The following is a 16,255-nucleotide window of genomic DNA, read 5'->3' as shown; positions in this document are numbered from 1 at the left end:
AGGCGACACTCACTGTAGGTATCGGGGTCGTCAAAATGTGCCACCTCTCCCACGGTGTACGGGGCTGGTCCACCTGTAAAGCATGAAAGGAAGAATATACTCAGACTGGGTGAACTGACAAATAATTTCAGTTACAATGACACTGTGTGAATATGACATGGTAATGATAGACTTTCCCACATGCTCATACTGCATGGATGACTTTGTATTCAACATTAACATTGGATGAGTCTCCTGCTACAGTTACACACCCTACTACACACATGCAGTGGCCATGACAGTCATGTGTCGTCCAAGTTAACCCTCCATTAGTATGCCCCAACAATAATGTTATCCATACATCTCAGCATGTGCATCCCAGAGAGACATTCCAAAACTGGTTCCATGAGGACTGCATGACCACTCACAATTAAACAGGCTAGGTGGACATGTTCAACACACAGCAACCACACACACATGTGACATATGTGTGGCCAACATATCTAACTTCATGTGACGTGAAGGCAACACACATGTATAGCATCATCATGGGTTTCACATTTTCTGTCTAGCTATGGCGTCTACATATGTAGGTATGTTGTTTCTACATGACTTACTCACTGGCCATTATGACCTGTAGAGTACAAATAGAGCCGTTAACGTGTTGCTTGTCTGACACAAATGTAACACTACATTACATACAGCTACTGGCATCTGGTATGTGTTGCAAAAATGAGCCATCTGACTGCTAGCATTGGTCTTCATACACATTCTGCAACAAATACACATTAGGGCACATATGTATACCTTTGTAGCGCATCATTTGCATCATTTTGTCACGCAGAGAGGGGGCAAAATAGCAAAATACAGATAGATGTTGCAATTTGCTGCTGTTATTGCGTGAAAATGTGTAGCAAAAATGGGGATATATGGGTATAAACATGGGCCTAGGTTTCCCTAGCATTACACACAGTCAGCTACTTATTTAGGAGATTGGGTAACAATCATCACATGTTCCCACACAGATTTCTATTATTCCCATGTAATTGATTTGTACTCACCAACATGGCCACCAATCCTGATTCCCAGGTGGTCCAGCAGGTCCTGTTCCCTGGTGATCAGATCTGCCCAGCGGTGCTTCAATTGATGGACATTGCGCATGCTCCCGTAGACCCGGACCAGGTGATGGCGCACCTTCTCCCACCGGATTTTCCTAGCCTCCGTGTGATACCCCTGTATCACACGGCCCCCAGCCTCCAGCATCAGTGGGAGGAAATGGCTAACTAGCCATATGAATCCCCCCAATTCATCTTCACCCATCCTGGACAGGCGAGGCCTACCTGACATATTGACTGCTAGAAAAATAGACAAATGAAATAAGAAAGTAAAAGTGGGAAATGGGGAAAGGTAGAGGTGTGAAGGAAAAGGAAAAAGGAGAAAAATAGCCCAACTAACCCCCAAAACTATGCTACCCACAACAGACTCCCACAGACAATACAAACAATCACAGGAATAGACAAAACAAGACTAAACAGACTGAGACAATGTTATGCAACAAGAATAGATTCACAAAAAAGACAAAATACAAGGGACACAGGACACAAAAGCAGTAAAACACAGGACAACACCTTTCACACAACCACACAGTCTAGATAAATCTGAGACTGCAAAGTGAAAGTGAAAGTTAACTCTCAGTACAGATTTTGTAAACAGGATATCCTATTACATCACTTCCTGCAGAAAATGGCCGCCGTTTTTATTTTCCCGTTATGCGTCATATTTTCACGCATACCCAATTGTGCGTCATTTTTTTTGACGCATTACATTGCACATGATGCTGAGTCAAAAAATATGATATGAATATTAATAATGTTTTAATGTACATGAGATGACCAACATATTGTCCATGTAGCATCAATTTTTCCACGCATACATCATGGGCGTCATTTTTTTCCACGTACAGTAGAGCACATGATGCTGAGTCAAAAAATATGATATGAATATTAATAATTTATGAATGTACATGAGATGACCAACATATTGTTCATGTAGCGTCAATTTTTCCACCCATACATCATGGGCGTCATATTTTTTCCACGTACAGGAGTGCACATGATGCTGAGTCAAAAAATATGATATGAATATTAATAATTTTTGAATGTACATGAGATGACCAACATATTGTCCATGTAGCGTCAATTTTTCCACGCATACATCATGGGCGTCATTTTTTTCCACGTACAGTAGTGCACATGGTGCTGAGTCAAAAAATATGATATGAATATTAATAATTTTTGAATGTACATGAGATGACCAACATATTGTTCATGTAGCGTCAATTTTACCACGCATACATCATGGGCGTCATATTTTTTCCACGTACAAGAGTGTACATGATGCTGAGTAAAAAAAAAATTATGATGTAAATTATACTTTGATGGCTAAATATGTGAAACTTTTGGATACATTTAGATTTGACTCTGCATTCTGTGCACTAATGTACGTGAACAAATTATGACGCCCATGCTGTATGCGTAGAATTTGGAGCAAATTTTTCCTTATGTCTTCATGTTTTGAACTTTGGAAAGGTGATTTGTCATGGTCAAACGGTGCTATGTGATACACATTTGTGTTTGGATATGACACATGTCCGTTGTTGTATGTATAGAAGGCATTCACACTGTAATGTTTTGGATACATTAACTAATGTATTGACCATATTTGTCTACATATTTTGGGTAATTGCAGATGGCTATTTTGAAATGATGGATGGGATACCATGATGTATTCCTTCTCCAAAATGTGTCCACAATTATGATGGTGATGCTTTTATCTGTAGTCCTAACAGGGAGTGCAATAGTCACTTACAGTTTTTATGGGGCTAACCATGTCCCATTATGATTTTGTGTTTGTGATTTGTGTTGGACTTTTGACATGTAGCCCACACATGTGCCTTATGCATGTGTTTAGTTCACAAGTACAAGATTATTGTATGTTTGGGGGGCGGTAGAGGTGGATTTAGGCCCCCAGCACCCTAGGATTTGACCATCCAGAATAGCTACTGTATCCATGGGTTTTATTTATTATATCATGGCAAACCTGCTGCAGCAGGCTAATGTAAGGCCATATGGTATGAAGGACTGTTGCCCATTCATTCATCTCATTAGCCCATTTGACGTTTGCAGTAATGATGAATTGGAGCAAACTTGCATACCTTTTTCCAATGACTATGTTTGCAAGACTCTGAGCGTTCCTGATGTGCCAAGGAGAATAATTTTGTTGTTGTCTGTGTCCCTTTCTGCATAAACTGGTTTAGTGGCATGTTTCATTCTTCCTGCTAGGTTCTAACTGGGACACAACTGTGATGGTCTACTTTCAAATATTAGGTTGATTGTATGACATATGTGTACATGTGTGTTGGAATGTGGATCCACTATCACCTGTCTGGGTGTATGTTGTCACTGTGACTTCAAGGTCTCCTCCTGAGTTAGTGGCAGCTGATGTTGTTCCAATTGTGTATTGCTCATATCACACACTTGAGAGAAGCCATTGATGACATGGTCACGTACACATGGATGGTCCCACCCTGTCTCTGAACACGTGTGATGTGACTTTCAAATGATCTCACATTTTGGGCTGGATGAGAGACTGTCTCAGGTGTTTGGATCCGGCATGTGTAATTGCCACATTTGTACTCCTGTTGGCCTCTGTGTTTTGTAATGTATCATGTCACATCCTACCCTCTGTGCATACATTTGTGATGTTTATTTTTGGTGTGATGAATGTTATAGCATTCTTGCTCAATGAGACGACATTCTTCTTCAGCGATTTCAAACTAAAGGTGGTCAGAAATGCATAGGCCAAAGCATGATGTGGTGTTGGTTATCTGTGTTTATTTACAAGTGTGGAATACAAGTTATTATGATACATTAAGAATTTTTTTTATTTACAAGCTGTTGGCACCTACGCACTCCTGCTGCCGTGTTAGGTTGTTCCCCCTCCTGTTGCAGGCCAGCATCCTCCTCTTCGTCATCCTCAGGCATGTCTGGGTCCAGGTCAAGGAGGGGAATATTCCTTTTTACACAAATATTGTGCAATATGGCACAAGTGAGTATGATCTTACAGACCATCTCTGGGGAATAGAGTAGGCTACCGCCAGTGATGTCAAGGCAGCGGACCCTAGACTTTAGGATCCCAAAGGTCCGCTCCACAATGCTGCGTGTCCTCTTGTGGGCGTCATTGTATGCCCGCTCAGCAGCAGTATTTGGGTTCCCAATGGTGTCATTATCCAAGGCTGGATGCCCTACCCCTGATCAGCTGAAAGAGAAACACAGAATGGGATCAATTAGATGTAGGAGGCACTGTTGTACGGATCTTTGATGGCAGTAGTTGTGTTGTGTTGTCTGTGACTCTTTTGTGTACTAATGTGACAACCTATGGTTGTTGGTGAAAACTTTTGCATTGAGTTTTTTTCCTTGGCTGAGCAAGTGTTTGTTGGCTAACTGTTTGTCAGCAGGTTGTATTGGTTTCTCCAGTACAGTGTGCCCTCCCTTGCATTGTGACTTGTGATACAGGTGTCCGTGTGTCCTCACTGGGGGAGTGATGATAGTTCCATGCAGAGTTGAAACATGAAAGTGTATTTTAAACGTTCATATGAACATACCCAGGCCATCCCATACCTTTAAACTTTTGCATTGTATTAGTGTACAGGTTATTGTGAGACTTCCAATTTGCAAGGTGACATTTAGGCTACCACAGTCATTAATGTCTTCACACTAAGCTGTACAGTAAATTACAATGTGTGACAGGTTCAATGGTGACTTCTGAAACATGGCTAGTGATGTGAGTACCTCAGTGTGTTCCTGGCTAGGTGTTGCTATTGTGGTGTATGTGTTGTTTGTCCTAGAGGGTTTCTGAGAAGTGTGTATATGAGTTTGGTTTTTGTCCTTACCAACAAGTAGTCCATTGCCATATCGTCCATCCTGGAAGTGTTGGTTGATGGTGGAGTGACGGAAGATGAATGCGTCATGTACACTCCCAGGATATTTAGCCACAATATTGCTGATCAGTCCTTGGTGATCGACTATGGCCTGCACGTTGATTGAATGTGTGTGCTTCCTGTTGCGGTAGAGGTGTTCTGTTGCAGCAGGTGGCACAAGGCGTACGTGTGTGCAGTCGATTGCACCAAGGACGTGCGGGAAGCCACTGATGGCGTAGAACCCCTGTTTAGTTTCCTGCTGCATCTGCAGTGTGTTAGGGAAGCAGATGTGGCGGGGTGTCAGGCGAATGATGGCATCCAGTACTTTAGGCAGGAATGCGGAGAAAGATGGTTGGGATACCAGGGCACCAGTTATCTGAAACGAGCCACTTGCCAGCAGGTGAAGTACGGCAAGCAGCTTTGTTTCTGTTGGGATAGTGCGGGGAGTCACTAAAGTGGGGGCCAACTGCTGTTCAATATTTCTCAGCAGCTGCTGAATGGCCTGCCAGTTCAACTGGTACCTCTGGATGATGTCTCGTTCCCTGAGGCCATGCAGGGTTGTTCTTGGGCAGAATATCCTCTCCTGCCTTCTGCGCTGTCTTTGGGGTCCCTGCTGTTGTTGTTGTAGCTGCTGTTGTTGCTGCAGGGCTCTGCGTCTACGTGCACGCTGAAGAAAAAGCACCTCCATGTCTCCCTGTTGCTGCTCTGCTGCTCTGCTGCTCTGTTGTTTGTTCTGTGTGTTCTGATTAAGTACAGGTGTGTTTGCCCCATTTTAACGCCTGCCCTGACGTTAAAATTTCACGTTATTCATGCTTTGCGTAATTTTTTTGCGCCGCCTACCACGCGGGAGTCATATTTGCCCGGAAGCATAAATACGACGCGCCGCTGTGTGCGTCGGTTTTTGGACGGGAACGCCTCCCCTGCATGTCATTAACGCAGGGCGGGGTGCCGCTTCCAGAAACTGACGCACATTGCGCCATTTTCCTTTTGCGCCGGCTCGGGCGTCAGGGTTTAAATATGGGGCAACGTTTGCGCTGAATGTGCGTCAGAATTTTTGACGCACATTCGGCGCAAACGGAGTATAAATATGCCCCTCATTCTCCAAAGCCACTGGCATATCCTGCTCACATCATTTGGCTGACCGTGCTGAGCCGGTAACAACCACTCCCATGCAGGGACAGTCACATAGTAATTGGCCATATTTCAGGCCCTGTGCTGTCAACCACACTAAAAGTCTATGTACAAGGCCTCTCACGTGCAGAGCAATAGAACTCAGAGAGGAGCAACTCCTTCCTGCCAGATTGAATACTGGGTTACGAGAAAAAGTCTCAATTGCTGTGGAAGCTGTAGTGTGCTTGCTTAACTGCATGCCTATATGCATGTATGAATCTGTGTGTGCATGACCATTCCCTCACAGTTAGATCACTAAAAGGCCACCATGAAGGTAGATACAAAGGTTTGAGATAACCCAGTGTATGGTAGCTTGACATGCTGTACCCAATAACATTTCTGGGAACACAGCATGCTATACATTCTCTGTGGTAAACAATGGTCAAAAACAATGTTACTGCCTATGTGCACCCTGTGCAGCTATAGTGTCTATGCACATGGGGACTGCAGGTTAATAATCGTCTTCCATATGAACCTACTGTCATCAATCGTTCATTCAGTCCATCATGGACATTGCACATCTGTGTGAGAACCAAACAGACTTGCTTTAATTATACTTGCAGTTTGCCACAATAGATATCTTGCTATTGATTGAACCACTAGGCCCCAGTGTCGCCAATGATACATCTCTCTGAAACAAACGGGGTGATTGTTGGAGTTAATGACTAAATGTCACATTTGTGCATGGAACAGAAAGTTGGCAAAAAGTTTCTAAATCGCAGCTTTTGCAGTTTGGACAGGAGGAGTACACCTTAACACCACTCATGTCCAAGACATGAGGAGCACCACTTGGGGATTAGGACTCACTCCAATGGAGGCCACAGCAGGGTCCAGGGCAGGTCCCATTGGTACTGGGAAGCGAGGCAGTTGCTTAGAGAGAGGACTCTGGAAGCTTGTTGTGTACCTGTAACTCGAACATGAGGTAAGCTAACTCTTTGATTCACTTCTGGGGCCCTGGGTTTAATGTAAGCAAGCCCAATCTTCCGTCAAGCTCTGCAGCCAAAAGGGCAGTCCTTCTTATTACGTTCCACGGATCCAGAAGTGTTCCGAGGAGAGGTCTGTGGGGTCCACTTTAATGCCCAGTGTCAACCTGTGGATGGAAGGCAAGCCTTTGACCACTCCTAAAACAGTTTTGGTCAGTTCCTTCACCCCACTGGGTTTGGTACTTGCCTTTCTAGAAACACACACAGGAGAGGCAGGCCTAAGTGTGAGCGTCATTCACCATTGTCAAGGGAGGGATCCTTTGAAGCTCAGGAAGGGCCTGGGAACAGCCAACCCATACCCAGGCAATCTTGCTCTGCTCACTCCACGGGTCCTTTGTCCAATCTCTGAGAGCAATTCACATTTCACCACATCAGAGTCATCAGAGGTCAGGTGACAGCTGGACACTGGCAGGACAGCTTTTTGACTTAGGAAGGAAGATTACAACTTTCTAAAAGTACCATTTTTAAAATAGTAATATAATAATAGTCATATAAAATCCAACTTGACAATTGAGTTCAATCTTAAATTAGCATTAAAATTAGTCCTTGGACAATTTTGAATTACCTTAAGTACTATGCCATCTTTCTGTGGTCTTATGTTTTGTTGTTGGAGGACATGCAATAGTTTTGACCTCTAACTGTCCCTTGATGATATAAAAGTGACTCAAATATCATCCTTCCCAGTACAATGCTGATTGTGTCTCATGGGTAACTAACTGTTGTTGGTGAAGGTCCAAGGGCAGGTGACTGTTTCATAGTGTTGCCTGGGAAGAGTAACAGATCTGATGGGGTGACTTTTCTTCTAATCTTTCTTTTGTTTTAAGAGCTGAGTATGTCTGATGTAATAACTGAGACAGATAGGCCTCTGTGTGCATAATAGAGTGACAATGCCGTATGAAGTGTCAACTTCTGATGGACTGAGTATTTACAACACTGACTGGTGCCTCATGGTGACTATGTCTGAAGGAGTAAATATGTAATAATATTGCCCCATTGGGGTGAATGTGTCCAACAGGAGTGGCCATTTCATCATGCTGCCTAATGAAGGTGGCATTTACTGATGGAGCTGCTGCCCTTAATGGGATAGTTGTGTCCAAGTGGCGAGTGTGCTAATACACACATTGACCCATTGAAGGCAGCTGCACCTGGTTGAGTGCATAAAGCATAGACATTCACCACTACCCTACATAAAGCACAGATGATGGGGGTGTTGTGTAAAAGGGCTGTGAAATGTGACACACCAGTCACATCAAACTGGTAATTTTACACTCAATGGAGAAATTGACTAACACTTTGCAATATGTTTGTGTCACACAAGCAACACAAACCTTGCACAAAGTTTTGTGTTGGAAAACAAATTGCTACGTACTCATTTATGTAAAGGCATTACACAGGTGGTATAGGGGCATTTCCTTGCAACCACCTATACATTTTGTTACAAATCTCTATTTACTAACATTTGTAGTCTGGGATTTGTGCCAAACATCATACCTCCTAGGGGCAGGCATAGCAGTAGAGCATGATTTAAACCAGTTCAAACTTTGCATGCGCACTGCACTGTACAGCACACATAGAAAGTGAGAAAACTGTTAAACTTTGTCAAAACATTGGGGGTCATTACAACATTGGCGGTAAAAGCCGCTTACCGCCGTGCAGAAGACCGCCAACACACCGCCGCGGCCGCGGAAATCTGCCACAGCTATTACGACCCACATCTCGAAATCCGACAAAATTCAGACACCCACACAAGTCCGCCACACCAAAGGTCAGTGATAAACTGGCGAAAACAAAACCTCCACCGTCACGCCAACAGAAATACGCCCATGCTATCATGACCCACGAATCTACGCGGCGGTCTTTCAACCGCGGTATTCCATTGGCGGTACACACCGCTGCGCTCAAAATACACACACACATACAAAACACCGCCACATTTGACAATTCGAAATACACACATCTGATACACATACACACACCACTCCCACACACCTATTACAATATAAAACACACACCCACATCACCCACAAACCCCTACGACCAAAAAATTGTCAAAAGAAGGCCAGAGACAGACACCACCATCCACAAACTAGCAGCCACAGGCACTCAACACCATCACCCACACAACTTCCACGCACCTCACACAACACACCACTACATATCACCACACACACCACCCCACACATCACCTACACCACCCCATGACACGGCAAAGACACCCCAGATTCTCGGAGGAGGAGCTCAGGGTCATGGTGGAGGAAATCGTCCGGGTAGAGCCACAGCTATTTGGATCCCAGGTGCAGCACACCTCAATTGCAAGGAAGATGGAGCTATGGCGAAGAATAGTCGACAGGGTCAACGCAGTGGGACAGCACCCAAGAAATAGGGACGACATCAGGAAGAGGTGGAACGACCTACGGGGGAAGGTGCGTTCCGTGGTCTCAAGACACCACATCGCGGTTCAGCGGACTGGTGGCGGACCCCCACCACCTCACCCACAACTAACAACATGGGAGGAGCAGGTCTTGCCGCTTCTGCATCCAGAGGGCCTCGTAGGAGTCGGTGGAGGAATGGACTCTGGTAAGTCAAACCTTTAACTACCATATCCCCCACCCTACCTGCATGCTATCTCAGACCCCCACCCTCGCCCCCTCCCCTATCACTCCAACTCCTCACAAATGTACTAATAACACAAACCACACATCCCAACACCAAGCCCTGCATGCAGCAACAAAGCATGGACACCCATCACTAAAGCATGCCCACTGCACATACCCATAACACCCCCCTCAACCATCATCACACAAGCCCCCACACAGGAATGCTAGCACTGGGGTACACGGTCACCCACCCATTGCACACCATGACACACACAGATGCAATAATCATGTTTTTACACCATTGCAGGACCCCTACCCAACGTCACCAGACAGGAGGGTCCAGACATCTCCACCCCACCCACAGAAGAGGCCTTCAGTGATGACAGCAGCTCTGTCCAACTGGATCTAGATGACCAGCCCGGACCATCGTGGGCCTCGGGTCAGTCGGTTCCCCTCACACAGGCACAGCCCATCACAGACCTTCCCCCCTCTGGTAACACCAGCACAGCACACACCCAGTGGGCCCATACCTCCGTCCCTAGGACACGTCAATCAGCTGTGTGTCCACCACTACAGGGAACACAGAATAACCCACCACCCCAACAACAACAGGGACCTGGGGGCAGTGGCAGTTGGCACACGGTCCAGGGGACGGAGGCACAGGAACACAGGGGAACTGGCAGGGCGGCTGTGCGACAGGGGGCGGACAGGCCAAGGGAACCCACTCTCCACGAGGCCCTCTCCTCAATCATGGGAGCATACCACCACTCCCAGGAAACGATGGCAACGGTCTTAGCCAAGTTTCAGGAGAACCAGCGCATGCAGGAGGAACAGTATTTGGGGTTCAGGGAGGAACTCAGAACCATCAGCTCCGCCCTGGGCACCATCGTCGGGGTGCTGAAGGAAATACTTAACACCAGGAGGGACACTGTGGCACTCCAAGGGGCCCCTGACACTAGCAAGGACGATGAACTGCCCACCACCTCCGCCGGCACTAGTGGACAGGAGGAACCACCACAGGACCACCACACCAGCACCCCACCCCCTGCAGACGGAGAACCACCCCGCAAGCAGTCCCTGAGATCCAGGAACAAGACAGAGCAAGATGCCAAGACCCCCGCCAAGAAATGAGACCACCCTGATTGTCAACCCACTGTCCCACGTTGTAACCCTGTCCATATTGGAACTGCCCCAGCTCCATTTCCTATGCCCATATGGGCAATGCACTTGTGAGACTAATAGACTGGACTCTGCCATGGACATTCCTGCACCATCACCCCTCAACATTTTACAACCCCCCTCTAATATTGAGCACTTCAATAAACACCCTTGAAGCACAAAACAATCTGGAGTCAGTCTGTGATATTGAAAATGTGTATTAGCAATGACAGTGACAAAATGCTGTTTCAAATGTAATGTCAACATACCTATGTCACACATCTCAAGTCCATGAGGAATCTAAGCAGATGACACACGTTGGAAACCACACCTGTGAAACCGTAAGGGAAATGTACAACTCAGCGACCATATACTGGTTGAAATCGACAGACAGGATAGAGGTAGAAGTGTGAAAGTACTTGTAGTAGGCAGGAATGTTTTCTCACCTGTGTGTCACTGGAAATATTGCTGGATAACTGAGTCCTTGTTGTCAATATCTTCTTCCTCTGCTTCCTCCTCATCACTGTCCACAGGCTCCACAGCTGCCACAACACCGCCATCTGGACCATCCTCCTGCAGAAAAGGCACAGTCTACACAGAACACCATTCATACACAATATCTGGCCTGTATTTGTGTTGTGAGACTAGGCCTAGGTATGTGTGACACAGTTGGTAATTAGGCCATGTGGGCCCCTGAAATGGCGGCTGCCTGACCTCTAAACAGGGACAATGGGATGTGAGGTAACTGCGCTGGCGTTGTACACCGTCGCAGTAGGCGGTAGAAGACCGCGGCGCAATGCTGCATTGGTTAACATTGGACCCTATGGGTCGCAGGAGCCAATGACGATGTACGCTGGCGGTGATGGTACGCACCGCCGCGGACGTGACCGCCATTTTCTAGCTGTTTAATCACTCGATACCTGATCTTCGACAGGAGAGGACCTACACTGCAAGTGCTGCTGTGACCTCGGTCTGGAAGAGACAATGGCTCGTGCGTCTGGGGAAAGGGCCCCTGCCTTCACTGCAGAGGAGTTGGAGAAGCTCGTCGACGGGGTCCTCCCCCAGTACACGCTACTCTACGGTCCTCCAGACCAACAGGTAAGTACACAGGGACCACGTTGTATGGGCTATGCCTGTGTGGAGAGGAGCTGGTTGTAAGAATGAAGCGGGCACAGTCCTGCGTACATGAAGGACTGTGAATGCATGTGCCACATGGCAAGGGTAGGGATGTGGGCCAGTCACTTAGACGGTGCAGTTGTTAATGACTACTCTTCTTCCCCTGTACATGTCATGTAGGTCAGCGCCCACCAGAAGAAGGATATTTGGCGTGCCATCACCAAGGACGTCCGGACCCTGGGGGTCCACCACAGACAGAGCACCCACTGCCGGAAAAGATGGGAGGACATTCGCCGCTGGAGCAAGAAGACAGTGGAGGCTCAGCTGGGGATGGCCTCCCAACGTGGAAGGGGTGCCAGTCGAAACATTACCCCCCTGATGTTCCGGATCCTGGCGGTGGCCTACCCTGAGTTGGATGGGCACTTGAGGGCATCACAGCAGACACAAGGGGGTGAGTACAGCATCATTCAGCGGACTTTGCGTGCAGTGAAGTTGTCTGGGTGGGGGAGGAGGGCTGTGGGTTTCCCTAGGCCAGGGCGAGTTCCGTAGGCTAGGCCCCTCCGTAATGCAGGCCATGTGGTACCCCACCCCACCTCTGTAGAGTGCCAAGTACAGGTCTTCATTCCCCTGCGTCATCTATGTGTGCAGATGTCGTCCATAGCCTTGTAGGCCATTTCCCAGGAATTGAATCTGTAGAGCCCAACAGCGCAACGTAGTGCAGGGTGCTGCTGTGTCTGTATTGTCCGCCAACGGTAGCGGTAAGCCATGCACTCAACCTGTCTTTCTTCTGTCGCCACCCCCCTTTTTGAGGTCTCCCTGTTCTTGTGTGCATCAGCATCATCAGGCGGAGGTACAGTGGCACCGGAGTACGAGGGAGCTGCATCCCACATTGCCATGGAGGGCCACACCACGGACTCAGAATACACCAGTGGGACGGAGGGGAGCACCACGGCGGTCAGAGGATCTGCAACCAGCGACACGGACTCGTCCTCCGATGGGAGCTCCCCTACTAGCACCGCCCTCCCAGCAGCCCCTCAGCCTTCGCCCCGTGCCCGCTCACCCAGGAGGGTGGGCATCACTTTGCCCCAGGCACCTCAGCCCCTACCCCTGTCACCTCTGCTGCCCTCCTCAGGTCACTCACTGTTGGGCAGTCTACCATTTTGAATGCCATCCAGGGTGTAGAAAGGGAATTGCAACACACAAATGCATTTCTGGAGGGCATTCATTCTGGTCAGGCTGCCCTTCATCGAACCCTGCAAACTCTGGCCTCAGCACTGATGGCAGCTATTGTCCCTGTGTCTAGCCTCCCCCCTCCAACTTCCTCCACCCAGACCCAATCCCCTGTACGCCAGCCTATCCCAAGCACACCATCAGACCAGCCTGCACACACCTCACCACACAAGGTAAGCTCAGGCAAACATAAGCACCACACATCCCACAGGCATCACACACATACAGACACACCAACATCCACTGCCTCCACTGTGTCCCCCTCCTCCTCGTCTCCCTCCTCCCTCCCAGTCTCCTCTACACTCACACCTGCATGCACTACCACTACAGCCACTACGTCCCTCACCAGCACATCCACCATCACACCCCGCTCACGTGCACTCACCACCCCCACTACCATTTCCACATCCCCTGTGTCCTCTCCCAGTGTGTCTGTGACGCCCCCTCCGAAGATACACAAACGCAGGCACACACCCACCCAACAGCCATCCGCCTCACGACAGCCTCCAGCCCATGCACCTGCACCCAAATCCACAAAAGTTACACCTCCTACAACCACCACCTCTTCCTCCACTCCCAAACCCCCTCCAGCTACCCGTCCCAGTGTGTCCAAACAACTTTTCCTGTCCCCCCTTAACCTATTTCCCACCACCCCCCCTCCAACTCATAGGTCCCGTACTAGCACCTCAGCCAAGAAATCTCCGGGACCAGTGGTGCCTGTTGTTACAGGTATGTGGAGTGCACCGGCCACCAGGCCAGTCAGTGTGGCACGGAGCCAGAGCACAGCCAGTCCCCCCCGTGAAGCACCAGAAGTTGGACAGTGCCAGGCGGGAGAGGGGGAAGACTCCAGCCAGCAAAGCCACTCACAAGGGTCCCGGGGGGAGTGTCGACTCAGCTGTGACTCCTCCCAAGGTGGGGAAGGGCCAGAAAAAATCTCCAAAGTCTGGGAGGAGCAGCACGGCGGAGAAGACCGCCATCATCCCCGCTGCCCAGGAGGCCACCGCCAGCCCCATTGTCACTGGCCAGGAGGCCACCACCAGAGTCACTGCCCAGGAGGGCAGCCCCATCGTCACTGGCCAGGAGGCCACCGCCAGAGTCACTGGCCAGAGTCACTGCCCAGGAGGGCAGCCCCATCATCACTGGCCAGGAGGCCGCCGCCAGACTCACTGCCCAGGAGGCCAGCCCCATCGTCACTGGCCAGGAGGCCACCGCCAGAGTCACTGGCCAGGAGGCCACCGCCAGCCACAGCCCTGCTGGGCAATGAAGGACCGCCCTGGCAAGCACCGCTGAACAGGCCAAGGACCGCTGAACAGGGCAAAGACCGCCATGGAATGCACCGCTGAACAGGTCTGACACTGGCAACTCAAGCACCGCTGAACAGGCCAAGCACCGCTGAACAGGGCAAAGACCGCCGTGGAATGCACCGCTGAAGAGGTCTGACACTGGCAACTCAAGCACCGCTGAACAGGCCAGGGACCGCTGAACAGGGCAAAGACCGCCATGGAATGCACCGCTGAACAGGTCTGACACTGGCAACTCAAGCACCGCTGAACAGGCCAGGGACCGCTGAACAGGGCAAAGACCGCCATGGAATGCACCGCTGAACAGGTCTGACACTGGCAACTCAAACACCGCTGAACAGGCCAGGGACCGCTGAACAGGGCAAAGACCGCCATGGAATGCACCGCTAGCCCATTTGCGGCAGGGGCAGTGATGCAACTGGGACCGTCACGGGGTGTGTGCTGCACTCTGGGCACCAGTCCCCCTCCAGAACCATGGAGAACAGCATCCACTCCGTCTGTCCTTGGCAGGATGAAGAACTCTGGGGACAAAGCCCCCGCCAGAACCAGTGGAGAAGAGCATCCACTCCGTCTGTCCTGCACAGGATGAAGCACTCTGGGCACAAAGCCCCTCCAGAACCAGTGGAGAACAGCATCCACTCTGTCTGTCCTGCACAGGATGAAGCACTCTGGGCACCAGTCCCCCTACAGAACCAGTGGAGAACAGCATCCACTCCGTCTGTCCTTGGCAGGATGAAGCACTCTGAGCACAAAGCCCCCTCCAGAACCAGTGGAGAACGGCATCCACTCCGTTTGTCCTGCACAGGATGAAGCACTCTTGGCACCAGTCCCCCTCCAGAACCAGTGGAGAACAGCATCCACTCCGTCTGTCCTTGGCAGGATGAAGCACTCTGGGCACAAAGCCCAGCATCCACTCCGTCTGTCCTTGGCAGGATGAAGCACTCTGGGCACAAAGCCCCCTCCAGAACCAGTGGAGACTGTTATCCACTTGAGAGACTGTGGCTTTGCACTCCCCAGGATGGTACAGTGGGCAAGCCACCCACTGTAGAGACTTGAGAGACTGTGGCTTTGCACTCCCTAGGATGGTACAGTGGGCAACCCACCCACTGCAGAGACTTGAGACACTGTGGCTTTGCACTCCCCAGGATACATCAATGGGCCTGGAGCCAACACATGGATCTGGCATTGTGCACTCATCTGGCTGAGGTGCCCCCCCCTTCCCCCTGAGGTGCCTGTTGTATTTCTATCTGATGCCCCTGCAGTGTTCTCTCCGTTTTGATCGGGTATCTTGTGTGGGCCTCGCCCATGCATTTTGGGCCCAGTGGTCCACGGACTATGAATGGTGCAATACCTGCACTACTAATCGTGGTGTATATTTGGGTTATTGTATATATATATCTGTATATATCTGCTTACGGTATTTTTATATATTACAATGGTTCAACTCATTTCCTTTTGTCCTTGCATTCTTCCGGGGGGGTGTTACTGTAATGTGTAGATATGCATTGGCGTGTGTGTTGTAGTGGGTGAGGGTCGGGGTGGGGGTTGTGTGTGTCCCTGTGTTTTTGCCTCCCCTGTCGTAGGTGCAGTACTCACCGTGGTCTTCGCCGCCGGCGTTGATGATCCTCGTATAGGAGCAGGAAGACTATCGCAGGGAGAATCTGGAGTTCCGGCTCCATGGTGCCCTCCTTCCTCGTGGAGTGTGTAGAGGTGAGCGTTTTCCCTTCGAAATTCCTGTTTCTG

The sequence above is a fragment of the Pleurodeles waltl genome, chromosome 6 (assembly GCF_031143425.1).
Source record: "Pleurodeles waltl isolate 20211129_DDA chromosome 6, aPleWal1.hap1.20221129, whole genome shotgun sequence".
Lineage (NCBI taxonomy): Eukaryota > Metazoa > Chordata > Amphibia > Caudata > Salamandridae > Pleurodeles > Pleurodeles waltl.
This window is presented reverse-complemented; position numbering follows the sequence as displayed.